Here is a 17,065-nt window from a genome sequence, read left to right on the forward strand (position 1 = left end):
AGGGTTAGGGTTCGGGTTAGGGTTAATGTTAGGGTTTGTGGTTACGGTTAGGGTTAGGGTTACGGTTAGGGTTAGGGTTAGGATTAGTGTTAGGGTTAGGGTTAGGGTTAGGGTTAGGGTTAGGGTTAGGTTTTAGGGTTAGGTGTTAGGGTTATGGTTAAAGTTTGGGTTAGGGTTATGGGTTAGGGTTAGGGTTTGGGTTAGGGTTAGGTTTTTGTGTTAGGGTTAGGGTTATGGTTAGGGTTAGGGTTTAGGGTTAGGGTTATGTTTAGTGTTTGGGTTACGGTTAGGGTTAGGGTTAGGGTTAGGGTGGGGTTAGGGTAGGGTTAGGGTTAGGGTTAGGTTTTAGGGTTAGGGTTAGGGTTATGGTTTAGGGTTAGGGTTATGTTTAGGGTTTGGTTTATGGTTAGGGTGGGGTTAGGGTTAGGGTTAGGGTTAGGTTTTAGGGTTAGGGTTAGGGTTAGGGTTTAGTTTTAGGGTTAGGTTTAGGTTTAGGGTTAGTGTTAGTTTAGGGTTATGGTTAGGGTTAGGGTTAGGGTTTAGGTTTAGGGTTCGGGTTAGTGGTAGGGTTTAGGTTTATGGTTCGGGTTAGGGTTAGGATTTAGTGTTAGTGTTAGGGTTAGGCTTAGGGTTAGGGTTTAACGTTAGGTTTTAACGTTATGGTTAGGGTTTGGGTTAAATTAAATTAATTTAAATTAATTTTTGGCTTTTTGTTTTGTTTTCATTTTGGTTGGTTGTTTGGTTTGGTTTTGTTTGTGGTGTTTTTTGTGGGGGGAACGGGATGGGTGTGTCTGTGTGTGTGTGTGTGTGTGTTTTGTTTTGGTATTTTTCTTCCGGTGCACCTTTGGCATTTCATTTGAAACTGTTTTCTTCAGACTTGATGTGGCCCTGGGCAGCCTGATCTAGTCGGATGTGTCCCTGCTTACTGGAGGGCCATTGGACAACATCTCCTTTGAGGGTCCTTTCCAACCAGATGCAATCTGTGAATCTGTGTGAATCTGTGTCTTTCCTTTGCTCCCTGACTGCTTCTCCATATATTTAAAGCAAATGACCTCTATAAGATAGGAAGTCCATTTAAAAGAGCAACTGAGCTTTTGTGCAAAACCCAGCTTTTTTTTTTTTTTTTTCTGTGCAAGCAGTGGAGCAATAAGAAGTACACTGCCAGTTTCAGATCAAAATTCTTCATCTTTATTGAGCATTTAGACTGCAATAAAATCTATAGAGGAGGCTCACAAGTTAGGTGGGGAGCTTGCTGCAGGAGCAGTGAAGTAAACCTTATTCATTGTTTTTCCTGTAATGGGAATTTGCTGTTCAGCTGGCACTGTAAATACAGCAAAGTGGTTTTATCGCAAAGAAATAGTCTGGAAAGGTGTCCGTTTGCAAAGCTAAAGGAGCTAGCAGGATTTAATTACCAGAAAAAACACTTCTATGATAATTGTTTTCCCTTTTGTTCATTATTTTTATTTATTATAATCCAGAGTCAAAAATATTTGGATAGCTTGCAAAGCTGGAAGCTAACCAGATTATCAGAATGGGCTCTGGTACACTGAGGGATGGGAAGAAATCTGCTCTTCTTCATTCAGATGTTGTTAATAGTTTTGTATTGCTTGTCAGCGTATTAAAACTGATTTGAGAGGAGATTGCTAAGGAGGAAGATCCTTGATTTTTATTCTAAGAAAACAAGTTTGGTCTGTACAATTCATCTGGATTTGAGGAGACACTTCTTTACAGTGAGGGTGATGGAACACTGGAACAGGCTACCCAGAGAGGTTGTGAAGTGTCCTTCTCTGGAGACTTTAAAAATCCACTTGGATGTGTTCCTGTGTGACCTGCCCTAAGTGATCCTGCTTTGATAGTGGGATTGAAATCAGTGGTCTCTGAAGGTCGCTTCCAATCCCTAACATTCTATGATTCTGATTCTGTGAATAGGGAGAGAAAGAAATGTCCAACTAACAATGAAAGGTATGGTGAAATCTAGATTACAGTCCCCTTTTTACATGTAGCTCTTTCTGTAGGTGAAGTTATGCCCTGTGCAGATTAATGTTACCAAAACAGCCTCATTACACTGAAAAATTACTCCTGTTATCTTGGGTTCCCCAGGTCCAGTACTAACATACACAGAACTAAACATGCTTGGCACTTGTGCATTGGCAAAAACTGATGTAAACTGCAACCTTCTAATGAGGCATTAAGCACAATACTCTCTTGCATCCAGAAGAGGATGTCTTGTTGGTAAGCCTAAGAACTGGGAGGAAGCTTGTGCAAGCGGTCATACCAAATGGTTGCCAAGCTATGAAAAAAGCAAGTAATTCAGGTGAAGTATTTCACAGTGTGCTGTAACTTTTAAAGAGAGCTTTGTTAGCTTGTGCTCAGGCTTGTACAGACAATGTACATCAAGTTAAAACTACAGGAAGTGTTTTTCTGTTTCACTCTACAAGCTGCACAGGAGTTACAGGTATCAGTTATCAGTGCACTACTGATAGACATTGTGATCATTATTTTTACTACATCCTTATCATGTATTTGCAGCTCTGCAGTGACAGCAATGATAACAATAATAAGAAATCATTAGCTTGATCTTTGAGGTCTTTTCCAACCTTAGTGATTCTATGATTCTATCTGGGCCCCTCATTTTAAGAAGGACATTGAGACTCTTGAACGTGTCCAGAGAAGGGCAATGAGCCTGGTGAGAGGCCTCAAGCACAGTCCTATGAGGAGAGGCTGAAGGAGCTGGGGTTGTTTAGCCTGGAGAAGAGGAGCCTCAGGGGAGACCATGTTGCTGTCTACAGCTACCTGAAGGGAGGTTGCAGCCAGGAAGAGGTTGGTCTCTTCTCCCAGACAACCAGCACCAGAACAAGAGGACACAGTCTCAAGCTGCACCAGGGGAAGCTTAGGCTAGAGGTGAGGAGAAAGTTCTTCACAGAGAGAGTTGTTAGCTGTTGGAATGTGCTGCCCAGGAAGGTGATGGAGTCGCAATCCCTGGAGGTGTTCAAGAGGGAACTGGACGTGGCACTTGGTGCCATGGTTTAGTGGTCATGAGGTCTTGGGTGGCAGGTTGGACTTGATGATCTTTGAGGTCTTTTCCAACCTTATTGATTCTATGATTCTATGACTAAATCTATTCCACAAAGGACTGCTTATTTATGGTGAATTGAAAATGTCATAGCAATGCTCTTCAGTGGTACAGTAGATGTGAAGTATAATGCATACAGCCAGGGATTTGAAGCCTCATGGCTTAAGAACTCTGCTATGAACATGTAATATTTTTCTTATAAAGTAGTCACATCTTCCTAAAATCTGTTAAACTGCAGCTTGCAGATGAAGTGTAAAGTGCAGGACAAACTAAACTACTGTAACCCTGAAAGGGCAAATTGATCTAACCAGGGCTGTATTACTTACAGGAAAAAGAGCTGAAATTATGAATGGCTTACTGCACAGAAAGAGCATTTACTATGATGTAAAAGTGTATACCATGGATTAACTCTGTCAGTTTTGCAGTGGTCTGGTTTTCATTCTATATGGCTAGCACTTTGATCTGTGCTACAATGTAGGTAGTTAAAATCCTGAGGACCTTACTGCCCCAAACTAAAAATTAAATAATTTAATCATAGCTACTCAAATACACATTTTTCAAATGAATTTAATTATGTTTCATTGTTTACAGCCTCTGTTCTTCTGTGAGTATTACATCCAGAGATAATTTAAGAGTGCAACTTGCTTGTATGCTTAGGTGTGGAGTATGTTTGAAAGGAAACAGAAAATTGGTTAGTTGTCAGTCTTTATAACTCCAGAATATTCAAGCTTGAATATGTTTGTGGTTTCTTTTTCTGTCAGGGATTTTACTCTTTTTATGAATTTTGTCTCTATTTTTGCAATTCCTGTGCCTGTAAATACATTTATTCTCATGTAACTTAGGAATGAATGATAGTATTACAGTGGTTTTCGAGAGATTTTGGGCTCTAATGTATTCCAAGAACATCTCTCAGAATATCCAGGGACCTCAGATTGTATCACACTGGAAGATATTTATCCTTTTACATTTGTATTCAGAATTGGTGCTTTAGTAATCCAGGTCCCTAAATTTGTTATCCAGTCCAGTTCTTCAGTTTGCACTCACATCTTACATGAATTTCACACAACATTAGATGATGTTAAATTGGTATAAAGCCAAACCAAGCTTTTAAAGATGAAAACTGCTGATATTTTATACTAATTTCTAGATCTACTGTGTCACAGTATCACAGTATATTAGAGGTGGGAAGGCACCTCACGAGATCGTCAGGTCCAAACCCTCTTTGGGAAAGTTGTGATTCATGAAATCTCACAATTTTATCTTATTGGCTTCTTGCCACATTGCCAGAATGCAACATATTCAGACAAAAACAACCAAAACAACGAAAATGCATGTTTGGCAGCCTATGCATGCAGAGAGGGTGCAAAACTGGTTTTCATTTTCCAGAAACAGATCCTAGTTACACTATACCTCACAGTTTCACAGTATCACTAAGGTTGGAAGAGACCTTGAGGATCATTGAGTCCAACCTGTCACCACAGACCTCATGACTAGACCATGGCACCAAGTGCCACGTCCAATCTCCTCTTGAACACCTCCAGGGATGGTGACTCCACCACCTCCCTGGGCAGCCCATTCCAATGATTAATGACTCTCTCAGTGAAGAACTTTCTCCTCACCTCGAGCCTAAACTTCGCCTGGTGCAGCTTGAGACTGTGTACTCTTGTTCTGGTGCTGGTTGCCTGGGAGAAGAGACCAATCCCTTCCTGGCTACAACCACCTTTCTGGTAGATGTAAAGGGCAATGAGGTCACTCCTGAGTCTCCTCTTCTCCAGGCTAAACAATCCCAGCTCCCTCAGCCTCTCCTCATAGGGCTTATGCTCAAGGCCTCTCACCAGCCTTGTTGCCCTTCTCTGGACACGTTCAAGTGTCTCAATGTCCTTGTTCAATTGAGGGGCCCAGAACTGGACACAGGACTCAAGGTGTGGCCTAACCAATGCCGAGTACAGGGGCACAATGACCTCCCTGCTCCTGCTGGCCACACTATTCCTAATGCAGGCCAGGATGCCATTGGCCTTCTTGGCCACCTGGGCACACTGCTGGCTCATGTTTAGGCGGCTGTCAATCAGCATCCCCTGGTCCCTCTCTGTTTGGGAGCTCTCCAGCCACTCCAACCCCAGCCTGTAGCTCTGCATGGGGTTGCTGTGGCCAAAGTGCAGCACTTGGCACTTGGACTTGTTGAATGACATCCCATTGGATTCTGCCCATCTGTCCAGTTGGTTGAGGTCCCTCTGCAGAGCCTTTCCACCCTCTAACTGACTAACATCTGCTCCTAATTTGGTGTCATCTGCAAACTTGCTGATGACTGACTCAATCCCCTCATCCAGATCATCAATGAAGATGTTGAAGAGGATGGGACCCAGCACTGATCCCTGGGGGATGCCACTGGTGACTGGCCGCCAGCTGGATGTGGCACCATTCACCACCACTCTCTGGGCTCAGCCCTCCAGCCAGTTCCTAACCCAGCTCAGAGTGTAGTGGTCCAAGCCACAAGCTGACAGCTTAGCCAGCAGTTTGCTGTGGGGACTGTGTCAAAGGCCTTGCTGAAGTCCAGGTAGACCACATCCACAGGCCTCCCCATGTCCACCAGACGGGTCACCTGATCATAGAAGGAGATCAGGTTGGAGAGGCAGGACCTGCCCCTCCTAAAGCCATGTTGGCTGGACCTGAGCCCTTGGCCATCCTTCAGATGCGCAGTTATTGCCACCAGGATAATCTGCTCCATCACTTTCCCTGGCACTGAGGTCAGGCTGACTGGCCTGTAGTTTCCAGGTTCCTCCATCCGACCTTTCTTATTGATGGGGACCACATTGACCAGTTTCCAGTCACCTGGGACCTCACCTTTGAGCCAGGACTGGAGGAAAATGATGGAGAGTGGCTTGGCCAGCTCATCTGCCAGCTCTCTCAGCACCCTAGGATGGATCCCATCCGGTCCCATGGACTTGTGAGTGTCCAAGTAGCTCAGCATAGTATCATAGTGTCATTCAGGGTTGGAAGGGACCACAAGGATCATCTAGCTCCAACCCCCCTGCCATGGGCAGGGACACCCCACACTAGATCAGGCTGGCCAGAGCCTCATCCAGTCTGGGCTTAAACACCTCCAGAGATGGGGCCTCGACCACCTCCCTGGACAACCCATTCCAGGGTTTCACCACTCTCATGGTGAAGAACCTCCTCCTCACTAATTCATCATGGATTTCCAGGGCATTACACTGCTCACTGACCTCGTCACCCAGCTCAGGAGGCCACTTGTCCTGAACTCCTCCTGCCTTGCTGTTAAACATTGAGGCAAAGAAGGTGTTCAGTACCTCAGCCTTTTCCTCGTCTTCAGTCACAGTGTTCCCCTCCAGGTCCAATAAGGAGTGCAGGTTCTTCTTGCCCTTCTTTTTAGTGTTAATGTATAAATGCTTTTTATTATCTTTCACAGAGGTGGCCAGCTTCAGTTCCAACTGGGTCTTTGCCTCTCTAACTTTTTTCCTACATAATCTAACAACTTCCTTAAACACACCTCGAGAAGCCTTCCCCTCCTTCCAAAGGTGATACAGCCTCTTTTTCCCCCTTAATTCCTCCAGGAGCTGCTTGCTCATCCAGGCCGGTCGCCTTCCCCCCGGCTCATCTTTCGGCACGTGGGAACTGCCAGTTCCTGTGCCTTCAAGAATTCCTGTTTGAAGTAGGCCCAACCAGCCTGGACCCCTCGGTTCTTGAGGGCTGGTACCCAGGGGATTTTACAAATAAGTTTCTTAAACAGGCTGAAGTTTGCCCTCCAGAAGTCTAAGGTGAAGGTTCTGTTGGTGCTCCTCCCTGTCTCCCTGCATATTGAAAACTTCACTATCTCGTGGTCACTGCACCCTAGGCAGCCTCCCACGATCACATCTCCCACCAGCCCTTCTCTATTGGAGAACAGCAGGTCAAGCAGAGCCTGATCTGGTAGGCTCACTTAACAGCTGCATCAGGAAGCAGTCCTCCATTCGCTCCAGGAATCTTCTGGACTGCCTTTTCTCTGCTGAATTAAATTTCCAGCAGATATCTGGCAGGTGGAAGTCACCCACAAGAACAAGATCTGATGATCTTGAGACAGCCTCCAGTTGTTTATAGTATAATTTGTCAGCCTCCTCATCCTGGTTGGGTGGTCTATCAAAGTTGGGGTTGTTTAGCCTAGAGAAGAGGAGGCTCAGGGGAGACCTTATTGCTCTCTACAACTATCTGAAGGGAGGTTGTAACCAGGCAGGGGTTGGTCTCTTCTCCCAGGCAACCAGCACCAGAATAAGAGGACACAGTCTCAAGGTGCACCAGGGGAGGTTTAGGTTGGAGGTTAGGAAGAGAATAAATCTGGTAACTTCCTTTGTGTCCATCCCTCACATTTTCACTTAAAAAAGCACTTGAAAAGACCATAACATGACATTTCCTACGAGTTTTAATAGTGATTGGTTAGTCTTTTATTGAGAATTTCTCAGTGAGAATGTAATTCATGTGTTTCATGAACTGCCTTGCTAAGTGAGAAAGCTTCAGTTATGTTTTCTTTCAAAACAGATACATACCTCCTCAGCTGAGCAACGATGATGATGATGACAGAGAATAGCAAACCATCCAACGAGAAGGCAGGCCATGTGAATAGCCTTCTTGAATTCCTAATTGTTTGCTCTGGCAGTTCCCAGTGATGCAGCTGGTTGCCTTTGGAAAGCTGTGCTTGTTGTTTTGGGTTTGAACATCATGTGTCTTAAATTTTCAGCACTAGCCACAGGAATAAGTATCACAAATATCTGCTTGAAGGACTTTTACTCTTGGGAACCCAATATATACTTTTCAGCCTCTCTGACAGTGGGACTGAAGGAACAAGCAAAGTTGACTCATTGCCTTATATCCCCTCAGGGAGAAGAAGGAATAAAAAGGGAAATTGCTGCTTTTTTCAGTTGCCTGAAGCAAGCCTTTTCTGTTTTGTAGTGAATAAACTAGATTTTCAAAACCAATCTGCCCTCTATTTGAATAAAATATTCCATCCAATATCATACTGCTAATTCTGGGACTTGACTTCCTTATGTCCCTGTCCCAGGTGGAGTTCAGAAATCCGTACACCCTACACTTGCTTCTGACAGAATCTACTGTCTTGTTTTTCAACTCCATGCATAGTAAACCAAATGAAATGAATGTGTAGAACGCTCTGTGTGCTTTCCAGTATATGTGTCCAGAGTAGGCTTTATTTATAGCACCCAAGCCATTAACAAATTCTGACCTCCTATCTCATTATTAGAGTCAACATAAATAGCTTCACTGAAAGTCATAGGATAATGATTATGATCATACCTTGCCTGTGACTATACCTTCCTAAGTATTCTCCACCTTATATGCCACGGAGAAGTAAAAGTCATTAGTGTGCTGGAAACATTATAATACACAGGGAAAGGTTGAGCTCTGATGTATGTATTATCTAAAGACTAAGCAGGATGCCAGATGAGCTTTGATTCATTTTAGAAATTTTGCTAGGCAGAACTCCAAACTTACACCAAGTGATGCCAAGATATTTGCTCATGTCTCCATTACCCCTTAACTCAAGTGGTGAAACTGCCAGAAATAATTTCCCTTAATAGAAAAACTTCATGCATTTTGCACTTTGCTCTTCCCTGTGGAAATCTCATTAATGATTTCCATTTGAAAATAGAATTCAGCTCTTGTATTTTAGTTCTAAATAGCATCTTAGTTTAAGACAACATTTTCATTTTTCTAGGAAACCCATTCCTTGCAATTTTTTAAATTTTTTTTTAATTATAATTTTTTAATTTTCATTTTAAGGCAGCATTTATCAGCTGAGTAAGTCCAACATTTTCTTTTAAGATTTGAAGTTTTGGGGTTTTGTCCTGAAATGCAGTTCTTTGCTAGGGAGTATATATTTGAGCTAATGATGGAGTTAATATACTACTGAAATTAAGAAAAAGAATAAAATAGAATTTTAGCTGAGGAAGAATTAATGTATTAGCTTAGCATGAAGCTGAGCTTTATCCTATAAAACACTGCACAGGGTCTTGGTGATACAGAGCCCACTGGAATGACCTGCTGTATCACAGCTGAAAATAATATAGCTCAGAATAGTTCTAAGTATTCCTGATTTGGAAGGTAAGTTGGTATGACTCTAATATAAGTACTTTAAAATATACTTTTATTATATGTATGTATTTAATCACTCTATCCAACACAGAATAGGGCCTTGATCCATAAGCAAGATCCCCTATTCACAGTTACAGGAGTGTAGGCCTGGACCTAACTATAAGATCACCACTTTGTGACAATTTTTGCTTTGTGACAAGTTACTTAGGTTGTAAGTGCTTTAGGTTTCATTAGTATGTGCTTCCATTAATGTGTTTTATGTCTTTTCCCAGTAGTTTACTGGCATGCAAGGACCAAAGCTCCTAAATCACACAGATGTGTACCACAAGGTAATGTCCATTTTTTTAATCTTCCTCACTCATTCTTTTAGCTGTGCTTCATTCTGAGGTATGGAAACTGCCTGGCATGGTGTTACACATAGACATAGGAAAACACTCTGTAGTTAGGCTAGGGCTGAAGCAAGGAAACATGACAAGTGTGATGCTAAGAGCAAAGCACAGCAGAAAAGACTTTAGGAGGATCTATAAAAGGTTTAAATTGTTATGTGGGTTGATTAGAAACAGAACAAAGCATAATGAAGATGCAGCAGGACATTGTTCAGCATGCAATATGGTTTTCTTTAAAGAAATGTCAAGAATACCCACATCCTTAGGAAGGGGACTTTTTTTTAGTTTAGCATTAATTTTAACAAATACATGAAGGCTGCCCTTTCTTGGACCTTGCGTCATTCTGCTGCCACGTACTGCGTGTATTACAGGAATGCATGAAGGCAAAAATCCCACCTCCTGCACACTAGTCACAGAGCTGGGCTATACATATTAGGCACAGCTGAGAGCCAGGGAGAAAGTTTGCCATCCTGCACTAAAAAGGGTGCTGAGGCATGTCCTGTTCTCCAAAGAGGGCTGAGAGCCTTCTCCCTTCCTCTCTGGCTCCAAGGGGATATTCTGCTAAAGTGCTCCATATGTGTCTCTGCCTGTGTGGGGACTAACACCCAGAGAAGCATGGATGGATGAGGGGATAGCTTTGCAGTCTCTCCCTTTGAAATAGGGGAGAGATGAAAAAGTCTGACAATCATAGAAAAGTATCCTTGCAGCTACTGGAACAGTATTTCTAATAGCCCTATAATGTGGACAGTTTTATGCCACATGTGCCCATGCCATGACTGCCCTCTTAGTTTCATAGTTTCATAGTTTCATTCAGGGTTGGAAGGGACCACAAGGATCATCTAGTTCCAACCCCCCTGCCATGGGCAGGGACACCCCACACTAGATCAGGCTGGATAGAGCCTCATCCAGCCTGTTCTTAAACACCCCCAGGGACGGGGCCTCGACCACCTCCCTGGACAACCCATTCCAGGGTTTCACCACTCTCATGGTGAAGAACCTCCTCCTCACATCCAGCCTGAATCTCCCCACCTCCAGCTTCATTCCATTCCCCCTAGTCCTATCACTACCTGATATCCTGAGAAGTCCTTCCCCAGCCTTCCTGTAGGCCCCCTTCAGATACTGGAAGGCGACAATTAGGTCACCTCGGAGCCTTCTCTTCTGCAGACTGAACAGCCCCAACTCCTTCAGTCTGTCCTCATAGGAGAGGTGCTCCAGCCCTCTGATCATCCTCGTGGCCCTTCTCTGGACACGTTCCAGCACCTCCACATCCCTCTTGTAATAGGGGCTCCAGAACTGGACACAGTACTCCAGGTGGGGTCTCACCAGGGCTGAGTAGAGGGGGAGAATCACCTCCCTCGACCTGCTAGCCACACTTCTCCTGATGCAGCCCAGGATCTGATTGGCTTTGCGGGCTGCAAGTGCACACTGAGAGCTCATGTTGAGCTTTTTGTCCACCAGCACCCCCAAGTCTCTCTCCTCAGGGCTGCTTTCCAGCCAGTCACTGCCCAGCCTGTATTTGTGGCTGGGATTGCCTCGACCCAGATGCAGGACCCTGCACTTGCTCTTCTCTCCCTGCCAACCCTTGCTTGCTCTTCTATTTCCCTGGAGCTTCCTGGGGGTGACCCTGAGTAACCACCATGGCAAACAACCTAGGCTGCTCCTTTAAAAACTGTGTTGCATCTGAGGCTGACGGAACAAAACACAAGAAAGAACTTTATAAAGCCCTGCAAAGTTTTTTGAATGATACTGCTTCTGCAGTTGTCTCAACAGGCCACATCTCCTGAGCCCAGCCACGTGAGTGGCATGGTACATGTAGTGCAGTATACATGGCAAACCTGGAGATGGAAAAGGTTCTTGGTCCCAGCTTGAACAGGTAGCCTTTCACTTAACTTTCCTTCTCACAGTCCCAAAGCCTAAGACCACTGTCAATCAGTCCTGCCTCTTGTCCAGGCTTATCTTCTTCCCAAAATACCCTTACAGGAACACTCACTGGGCTGCATCGTGATGGGGGACTCCTTCACTGACAGAGAAGCATTATGTTGTGGTTGGGAAGTCAAGTGAGGCAGCTATGCTGGTGAAATTATGAAGAGTAATAAGGATTTGAGCTTTTATCTATCTCATAAATATATGTTCCAATGTGCAGAAAAACCACAGTGTTCACTGAAAATATTTCTTCAGGGGAAAAAAGTATTTGTTAGCTTGAAGTGTTTTGTCTTTACATATGGTTCAACTAAAAAAAAAATCTGCCCTTTCCTAAGGTGGCTGACAGCCAACATTTCAGCAGTATTTCCTTTGTTTCTGCTCACAAAAATTTATGTTCAAATACTCTCTAGCTGGTTCTCAAGTTGTAATAATGATTTTGATTGGTTTTTTTAATAGTTTTATCTGAACATTTCTGCCTGCCATATCATATATCCTCAGTCAGTGTAAATGTCTTTTATAGGCAACTGCTGTGCCCAAGTAGAGTCAGTCTATTTTTTCTTCTATGAGTCTATGAATCTTCTGTGTAATGCGCAGAAGTATTTGTAGGTGAGGGAGGGGGGAAAGAGGATCATATCCTTACCTTACTGACCAAGAAAATTATAGTTTTCAATGAAGTTATAATAACAGATATGTAGGGAAGTCAGAATTGGATACTTGGATCAAGTGGCAATTATTTCCATGGGAAGAGTTAGCATACTTTCCCATGAAAGAGATAAGGCCGGAGCTGCATGCCATCAGCCCAGATGATGTGAGGCAATCAGACTGCATGGGAGGCACAGCTGGGCCCAGCTGTAGTGAACAAGTTCATCTGTGCAGGAAAATGCATGAGAAATGTGCTCCAGTGCTCCAGAATTTGCCTACACTGTCTGGCAGAAAACATTAGTTTCAAACATTTGAGTTGGAAAGTGTGTCTACATAACAAACAACTTCTTTTCACAGTTGAAGCTACATGCATGTTTAATTGCTTGCATATCCTGTAGAAGACTTGGTATAGAGTAGAGGGAAAGGAAAACAGATTTGTTTGTTTGTTCCACAGATGGTGTTCAAAAGAGTAGACAGCAAAAAGAAACCCTGGATGTACCCTGGAATCAAAATTCAGTAACACAACCCAGTTTATATCAATAGAACTATCAATACCTTAGAACTGCTGCTTCCATGAAAAAGTGTTGTTTACCATACAAATAGGCTCCAGCAGTTATTTCATTGGTTTTGGGAGAAGCTGAAGATGTCCACCATCATTATGATAAAAGAAAGTAATCATGTATGAGGATTATCTGTGGCTGTACTTTCCTTTTGGGAACAAGAGAAAATGGTTAAGGACCAAGAAGAAGAAATTATTGTACCAAAAAAAACACCCCCAACCCCCCAACAAAACAAAACAAAACAAACAAACAAAACCAACAAAAAAATCCCCACAACCCACAGCTTGAAAAGGGCTTTTTTTTTTTTTTTTCCCCAGAAAGTACCTTTTCTTAAAGTATAGGGTTATTTCAAAAGATATCAGAGAAATTAGAACTAAAAAATATCTTATTCTCATATTAACTTGAAACTCCTACAGATTCTTAGACGCAGAGGCCAAGTCTGTTATGATCACTGTCTCATCTGACTCAGACAGATCAGCTTGTACAATTTCACTCAGTAATTCCCTCATTAAACTTTTAACAGCATAGTGCTAATTAAAAGGTACTGCAATCAGATAGTTAGTGTTTTCACTTATGCTAAGAGTCCAAATGACTTTAAAAGAACTAATCACACCCACATTAGGGATGAAAAATGCCACATCAACCTTAGAGTGTATCAACACCTAAAGCATGATGAAACTACTGCTGTCATGCAATCTGGGTGAGGAATCTGCAAGGATTTGAGGAGGACTTGGAGATGAAGACAATATCCTTGTCTTATCTCCTTATGCATCTGTCTACCCATTCTGCAGGTGGTTGGACAATTGACAGCCCCCACCCAGCATGGGTCTTCCTTCCCATACTCATGCCTTAAGAACAAGAGTCTTCAAGTGATGCTTGGCTGGCAGGAGTGGGAGCACCACCAAGCATGAGCCTTGCCTTTAACTGCCCCACCTGTGCTCTGCAGAATACAAAAACATTCTCTGTAGGCCCTTCAGTTTGTCTGTAGGCAGCCCTCAGAGGATCAACGTTGACTGTCACATGGAACAGTGCATCTTGGAGCGTGAGTCTTCTGTCAGAGGTGCCATTGTAGCACTGGTGCTCTACCACTTGGGCCTACAGAGAATTCACGGACCTCCATGCTTGTGGTGGGTTGGCCCTGACCTGGAGGCCAGATGCCCACAAAAGCCACTCTGTCACTCCCCCTCTAAAATGGACAGGAGAAGAGGGGGGAGGAATATAACAAAGCCAGTAATAAGACAGAAGCAATTTTAATAACAATAATGAGGAAGAGCAGTAGACCATGCAGAAGCAAAAAAGCAGAGAGAGATATGTTAGTCTCTACTTCCCATCAGCAGGAAGATGGTTCGTCCCAGGAAGCAGGGCTCTTCAAACTTGGTGGTTACTTAGGAGGATAGACACCATGGATGGATCCCCCACTTCCTTCTTTCACTTTATTCCTATATCTGAGCTGATAACATATGGCATGGAATACCTCTTTGGCCAGTCTGGATCAGCTGGCTCAGCCATGTCCCCTCCCAGGATCTTGCCCACCCCTCAGTGTACTCTTAGGGCAAGGACGCAGCCTGGATATTTATTCAACAGTAGCCAAAACACCACAGTGTTATCAACTACTGCTGCAAAACACATCACTAGAAAGATGCTGTGAGGAGAATTAACTCCAGCTCAGCCAAACCCAATACAGTCTCCACCCTTTTTAACATACCATTTGTGTCACACTCAGGTTCTACACAGTTCAATACATTTGACTATCTTATTTGATTCTCACTAAAAATCCTTTCTTGCTTACACTTGCGGCTTAGTTTACATTCTTAAACTATCTCAATATCAAACACGTAGAGACTTATATCAATATCTCAGTCGTCTACTAGAAAAAGTGTTCTGCTCCTCCTGATGTTACTTGGGAGTGTTCAGGATAGGAGAAACAGGATATTCTACTCTTGGACACCAACACCTGCTTGGTCTCAACCACTGTGTCACTCTTGTTCCTTGCAAGCCTTCATCAGTCTGGATCCTTCTTCATTACTGTCTGCAACATACAGCTTCATTACTCACAATCCAAATTACTTTCTCCCCAGTGTTATATATCCTTGAGGCACACACTGGGTCCCCCCATCCTTTCTTATTACCCACCAAGTACATCCAGGCCCCTGATCAAAGACAATCCCACAAATGACTTTGCCTTTCCCCATGGGAAGAGCAACCCACACTGCCTTTCCCAGCCACTTTCCCATGTGTACTACAAGGACTTTATCTCTCTCCTGCAGTGTGCAAGGGTTCTGTTTGGGCAGAGTCAGGACGGTTAGCAGATCCTCGGGAAATCCAAGTGGCTTCTGTTAAATTTACATCCCAGTGCCTCCATGCCCCATTACCCAATGCTTTCAACATAGTCTTTAACAGTACATTGTATTTTTCAACCTTCCCAGAGGCTTGTGGGTGGTAGGGAGTGTGATACACCCCTTCAATGCCATGTTTCTTGGCCCAGGAGCTGATGGCATTGCTCCTGAAATGAGTCCCATTGTCAGATTCAATCCATTCAGGTCTACCATGTTGCCACAGGATTTGCCTTTCAAGGCCTAAGATGGTGTTCTGGGCAGTGGTATGATTTACAGGATATGTTTCCAACCAGCCTGTAGCTGCCTCTGCCACGGTGAGGATGTAGTATTCACCCTGGAGTGTTTGTGGCAGTGGTCTGATATAGTCAATCTGCCAGGTCTCACCATAGCAAAAACCCAGAACCTACTGTCTGTTCCAGGGAGACTAGCACTGTTGAAATGCAAATGTGCTTTGCTGATCAATCCCTGGATCTCCAGCTGGTGAATCAGTTCATGAATAGGAGCCAGGGAATCTCAGTTTGTGCAATATTGCTGCCAATGCACCGTTCTGGTAGCAATTGGCACCTGTTGTTCTTCAACCTGCAGCAATCCCACAACAAAGGGATTTTATGAAAGGCCAGGCAGGGCAGACAGCTGTCTGATCTTCTCTGTATTCACCATGGCCATGCCAAAAACCCATCAATAGCCCTTTGGGTCCTTGAAGTACCCTCTCTTGAGGTAATCTATATCAAGAATACAAGGGGCCTATGGGCCACTCACAATGGGATGTTTTTCCCACTTATTCGCCGTTAGGCTCACATCAGCTTCTAATGCAGACTACTCCTGGCACCCTCCTCTCACTTCAGAAATCCAAATGGATTCAACACCTTTGTGCCCTGATGGCATCAATGTGCACTGTGCCCCCGTGTCTACCAATGCCTTATACTTCTGTGGCTTTGATGTGCCAGGCCATCAAATGCAGTCCAAATACACTCTGTCATCCCTCTCCTTCTCCTGGCCAAACACAGGGACCCTCTACTCCTGGTCTTCATCAGAATATTCACTGTCTGATCTGGGTGGTACCTGGCCAGAGGTCCCTTCATCAGGACCAAGGGGTGTAACCTCAGTTATTTTTCTCCTGAAAGGCTGTTGATTACTCTCTTGGATTTCTACAGCAGATACATTTGCTGCCTTCTTAGATAATCCCTTTTGAACCATTGCCTTCCCTCTCAGTTCATGTACATGAGTTCCCAATTTATAAGTGTGTCCACCATCCCACTTCCTCATGTCGTTCCCCCGGTCATGCAGGAAGAACCAGAGTGCTCCACGTGGCATGTATCTGGGGCTCCTCTTCCCTCTGACTGGGGCAGGAGGGGGCTGATTTCTTAGGGTACACCTGGTAGATGAGGCCACTGGCTCATGGTAATGAGTTGGTACTGAAGTTATCCTCGAAATTCTGGAGCCAGTCTGACACTATCTCTACAGACCGTGTGTCCTCACCCAGATAATACATCAACGCTAGGCTGCTTTAGTACAATGCTGGAGCACCTTGGATCTCTTTCCTCCACATGGCCTGCATGCATAGAATATCCTCTGGATCTGTGGAGACACTTTGACTATCTAGGTCACTGTAGATAACTTCCAGCACCCCTAATTCTCTTAGGTATTGGATGTCGTCATCTGCAGTGTTCTGCTTCCCTGAAGAGCTCATAAGGTCCTCCTTGCATGGGTACCTTGCCTTCACACTTAACAGAGGCTTCATATGCATGTCCCTTTTGCAATTCCTTTCTCAATACCTCTGTTTCTAGCAATGGGTCCCAGTTGTTGGGCTTCTTTCCCTTCTAGCAGTTCACTGTCAGCCCCATTATCCCAGCACTGGAGCAGCCAAGCAGCCAGCCGCTCTGCTGGCTGGTGGCTGTAATCCTTGCATATGTCTCTCAGCTCTGCTGAGGTTAAGGACTGAGTAGTCTCTGCTTCTTGTTTTATCTCACTCACTCCCTCTGATCTCCAAGTTGATGGACCAGCCTCTTGATCATAATCTTCTTCATCCCTTACTAGTCAGTGAGA

The sequence above is a fragment of the Melanerpes formicivorus genome, unplaced genomic scaffold (genome assembly GCF_026170545.1).
Source record: "Melanerpes formicivorus ecotype bairdi unplaced genomic scaffold, bMelFor1.0.p_v2 SCAF_43, whole genome shotgun sequence".
Taxonomy (NCBI): Eukaryota; Metazoa; Chordata; class Aves; order Piciformes; family Picidae; genus Melanerpes; species Melanerpes formicivorus.